The sequence below is a fragment of the Arachis ipaensis genome, chromosome B4 (genome assembly GCF_059453495.1).
Source record: "Arachis ipaensis isolate K30076 ecotype BB chromosome B4, ASM5945349v1, whole genome shotgun sequence".
NCBI lineage: Eukaryota > Viridiplantae > Streptophyta > Magnoliopsida > Fabales > Fabaceae > Arachis > Arachis ipaensis.
In genome coordinates, this window is record NC_142439.1 from 63,157,296 (window position 1) to 63,162,604 (window position 5,309).

The window sequence follows — 5,309 nt, forward strand, 5'->3', positions numbered from 1 at the left end:
ACTTAAAAAAAAAAAAAAAAAAAAAAAAAAAAAACGGAAAAAAAATCTGGAAAAAAACTGTGAAAAAAACCGGAGGAGCTTGCCAAAGATGAGGCCATTACGGCTCGCCTTTAGGTGTCCTCCTCGGGATAGCGTCATTTAAAGAACGAGGGTCAGCAGAACTTATAATAATAAAAAAAAAAAAAAAAAAACGGAAAAAAAATCTGGAAAAAAACTGTGAAAAAAACCGGAGAAGCTTGCCAAAGATGAGGCCATTACGGCTCGCCTTTAGGTGTCCTCCTCGGGATAGGGTCATTGAAAGAACGACGGTCAGCAGAACTTAAAAAAAAAAAAAAACATCTGGAAAAAAACCGGAGGAGCTTGCCAAAGATGAGGCCATTACGGCTCGCCTTTAGGTGTCCTCCTCGGGATAGCGTCATTTAAAGAACGAGGGTCAGTAGAACGTATAATAATAAATAAAAAAAAAAACGGAAAAAAAATTTGGAAAAAAACTGTGAAAAAAACCGGAGGAGCTTGCCAAAGATGAGGCCATTACGGCTCGCCTTTAGGTGTCCTCCTCGGGATAGCGTCATTTAAAGAACGAGGGTCAGCAGAACGTATAAAAAAAAAATCTGGAAAAAAACTGTGAAAAAAAACGGAGGAGCTTGCCAAAGATGAGGCCATTACGGCTCGCCTTTAGGTGTCCTCCTCGGGATAGCGTCATTTAAAGAACGAGGGTCAGCAGAACGTCAAAAAAAAAAAAAAAAAAACGGAAAAAAAACCTGTGAAAAAAACCGGAGGAGCTTGCCAAAGATGAGGCCATTACGGCTCGCCTTTAGGTGTCCTCCTCGGGATAGCGTCATTTAAAGAACGAGGGTCAGCAGAAAAAAAAAAAAAAAACGGAAAAAAAATCTGGAAAAAAACTGTGAAAAAAACCGGAGGAGCTTGCCAAAGATGAGGCCATTACAGCTCGCCTTTAGGTGTCCTCCTCGGGATAGCGTCATTTAAAGAACGAGGGTCAGCAGAACTTATAATAATAATAAAAAAAAAAACGGAAAAAAAATCTGGAAAAAAACTGTGAAAAAAACCGGAGGAGCTTGCCAAAGATGAGGCCATTACGGCTCGCCTTTAGGTGTCCTCCTCGGGATAGGGTCATTGAAAGAACGACGGTCAGCAGAACTTAAAAAAAAAAAAAAAAACATCTGGAAAAAAACCGGAGGAGCTTGCCAAAGATGAGGCCATTACGGCTCGCCTTTAGGTGTCCTCCTCGGGATAGCGTCATTTAAAGAACGAGGGTCAGCAGAACTTAAAAAAAAAAAAAAAAAAAAACGGAAAAAAAATCTGGAAAAAAACTGTGAAAAAAACCGGAGGAGCTTGCCAAAGATGAGGCCATTACGGCTCGACTTTAGGTGTCCTCCTCGGGATAGCGTCATTTAAAGAACGAGGGTCAGCAGAACTTAAAAAAAAAAAAAAAAAAAAAAAAAACGGAAAAAAAATCTGGAAAAAAACTGTGAAAAAAACCGGAGGAGCTTGCCAAAGATGAGGCCATTACGGCTCGCCTTTAGGTGTCCTCCTCGGGATAGCGTCATTTAAAGAACGAGGGTCAGCAGAACTTATAATAATAAAAAAAAAAAAAAAAAAAAAACGGAAAAAAAATCTGGAAAAAAACTGTGAAAAAAACCGGAGAAGCTTGCCAAAGATGAGGCCATTACGGCTCGCCTTTAGGTGTCCTCCTCGGGATAGGGTCATTGAAAGAACGACGGTCAGCAGAACTTAAAAAAAAAAAAAACATCTGGAAAAAAACCGGAGGAGCTTGCCAAAGATGAGGCCATTACGGCTCGCCTTTAGGTGTCCTCCTCGGGATAGCGTCATTTAAAGAACGAGGGTCAGTAGAACGTATAATAATAAATAAAAAAAAAAACGGAAAAAAAATTTGGAAAAAAACTGTGAAAAAAACCGGAGGAGCTTGCCAAAGATGAGGCCATTACGGCTCGCCTTTAGGTGTCCTCCTCGGGATAGCGTCATTTAAAGAACGAGGGTCAGCAGAACGTATAAAAAAAAAATCTGGAAAAAAACTGTGAAAAAAAACGGAGGAGCTTGCCAAAGATGAGGCCATTACGGCTCGCCTTTAGGTGTCCTCCTCGGGATAGCGTCATTTAAAGAACGAGGGTCAGCAGAACGTCAAAAAAAAAAAAAAAAAAACGGAAAAAAAACCTGTGAAAAAAACCGGAGGAGCTTGCCAAAGATGAGGCCATTACGGCTCGCCTTTAGGTGTCCTCCTCGGGATAGCGTCATTTAAAGAACGAGGGTCAGCAGAAAAAAAAAAAAAACGGAAAAAAAATCTGGAAAAAAACTGTGAAAAAAACCGGAGGAGCTTGCCAAAGATGAGGCCATTACAGCTCGCCTTTAGGTGTCCTCCTCGGGATAGCGTCATTTAAAGAACGAGGGTCAGCAGAACTTATAATAATAATAAAAAAAAAAAACGGAAAAAAAATCTGGAAAAAAACTGTGAAAAAAACCGGAGGAGCTTGCCAAAGATGAGGCCATTACGGCTCGCCTTTAGGTGTCCTCCTCGGGATAGGGTCATTGAAAGAACGACGGTCAGCAGAACTTAAAAAAAAAAAAAAAAACATCTGGAAAAAAACCGGAGGAGCTTGCCAAAGATGAGGCCATTACGGCTCGCCTTTAGGTGTCCTCCTCGGGATAGCGTCATTTAAAGAACGAGGGTCAGCAGAACTTAAAAAAAAAAAAAAAAAAAAAAAAACGGAAAAAAAATCTGGAAATAAACTGTGAAAAAAACCGGAGGAGCTTGCCAAAGATGAGGCCATTACGGCTCGCCTTTAGGTGTCCTCCTCGGGATAGCGTCATTTAAAGAATGAGGGTCAGCAGAACTTATAATAATAATAAAAAAAAAAAAAACGGAAAAAAAATCTGGAAAAAAACTGTGAAAAAAACCGGAGGAGCTTGCCAAAGATGAGGCCATTACGGCTCGCCTTTAGGTGTCCTCCTCGGGATAGGGTCATTGAAAGAACGACGGTCAGCAGAACTTAAAAAAAAAAAAAAAAAACATCTGGAAAAAAACCGGAGGAGCTTGCCAAAGATGAGGCCATTACGGCTCGCCTTTAGGTGTCCTCCTCGGGATAGCGTCATTTAAAGAACGAGGGTCAGTAGAACGTATAATAATAATATTAAAAAAAAAAACGGAAAAAAAATTTGGAAAAAAACTGTGAAAAAAACCGGAGGAGCTTGCCAAAGATGAGGCCATTACGGCTCGCCTTTAGGTGTCCTCCTCGGGATAGCGTCATTTAAAGAACGAGGGTCAGCAGAACGTATAAAAAAAAATCTGGAAAAAAACTGTGAAAAAAAAACGGAGGAGCTTGCCAAATATGAGGCCATTACGGCTCGCCTTTAGGTCTCCTCCTCGGGATAGCGTCATTTAAAGAACGAGGGTCAGCAGAACGTCAAAAAAAAAAAAAAAAAAAACGGAAAAAAAACCTGTGAAAAAAACCGGAGGAGCTTGCCAAAGATGAGGCCATTACGGCTCGCCTTTAGGTGTCCTCCTCGGGATAGCGTCATTTAAAGAACGAGGGTCAGCAGAAAAAAAAAAAAAAAAAACGGAAAAAAAATCTGGAAAAAAACTGTGAAAAAAACCGGAGGAGCTTGCCAAAGATGAGGCCATTACGGCTCGCCTTTAGGTGTCCTCCTCGGGATAGCGTCATTTAAAGAACGAGGGTCAGTAGAACGTATAATAATATAAAAAAAAAAAAACGGAAAAAAAAATTTGGAAAAAAACTGTGAAAAAAACCGGAGGAGCTTGCGAAAGATGAGGCCATTACGGCTCGCCTTTAGGTGTCCTCCTCGGGATAGCGTCATTTAAAGAACGAGGGTCAGCAGAACTTAAAAAAAAAAAAAAAAAAAAAAAACGGAAAAAAAATCTGGAAATAAACTGTGAAAAAAACCGGAGGAACTTGCCAAAGATGAGGCCATTACGGCTCGCCTTTAGGTGTCCTCCTCGGGATAGCGTCATTTAAAGAACGAGGGTCAGCAGAACTTATAATAATAATAAAAAAAAAAAACGGAAAAAAAATCTGGAAAAAAACTGTGAAAAAAACCGGAGGAGCTTGCCAAAGATGAGGCCATTACGGCTCGCCTTTAGGTGTCCTCCTCGGGATAGCGTCATTTAAAGAACGAGGGTCAGCAGAAAAAAAAAAAAAACGGAAAAAAAATCTGGAAAAAAACTGTGAAAAAAACCGGAGGAGCTTGCCAAAGATGAGGCCATTACGGCTCGCCTTTAGGTGTCCTCCTCGGGATAGCGTCATTTAAAGAACGAGGGTCAGCAGAACTTAAAAAAAAAAAAAAAAAAAAAACGGAAAAAAAACCTGTGAAAAAAACCGGAGGAGCTTGCCAAAGATGAGGCCATTACGGCTCGCCTTTAGGTGTCCTCCTCGGGATAGCGTCATTTAAAGAACGAGGGTCAGCAGAAAAAAAAAAAAAAAAACGGAAAAAAAATCTGGAAAAAAACTGTGAAAAAAACCGGAGGAGCTTGCCAAAGATGAGGCCATTACGGCTCGCCTTTAGGTGTCCTCCTCGGGATAGCGTCATTTAAAGAACGAGGGTCAGTAGAACGTATAATAATATAAAAAAAAAAAACGGAAAAAAAAATTTGGAAAAAAACTGTGAAAAAAACCGGAGGAGCTTGCGAAAGATGAGGCCATTACGGCTCGCCTTTAGGTGTCCTCCTCGGGATAGCGTCATTTAAAGAACGAGGGTCAGCAGAACTTAAAAAAAAAAAAAAAAAAAAAAAACGGAAAAAAAATCTGGAAATAAACTGTGAAAAAAACCGGAGGAGCTTGCCAAAGATGAGGCCATTACGGCTCGCCTTTAGGTGTCCTCCTCGGGATAGCGTCATTTAAAGAACGAGGGTCAGCAGAACTTATAATAATAAAAAAAAAAAAAAACGGAAAAAAAATCTGGAAAAAAACTGTGAAAAAAACCGGAGGAGCTTGCCAAAGATGAGGCCATTACGGCTCGCCTTTAGGTGTCCTCCTCGGGATAGCGTCATTTAAAGAACGAGGGTCAGCAGAAAAAAAAAAAAAAAACGGAAAAAAAATTTGGAAAAAAACTGTGAAAAAAACCGGAGGAGCTTGCCAAAGATGAGGCCATTACGGCTCGCCTTTAGGTGTCCTCCTCGGGATAGCGTCATTTAAAGAACGAGGGTCAGCAGAACTTAAAAAAAAAAAAAAAAAAAAAACGGAAAAAAAATCTGGAAAAAAACTGTGAAAAAAACCGGAGGAGCTTGCCAAAGATGAGGCCATTACGGCTCGACTTTA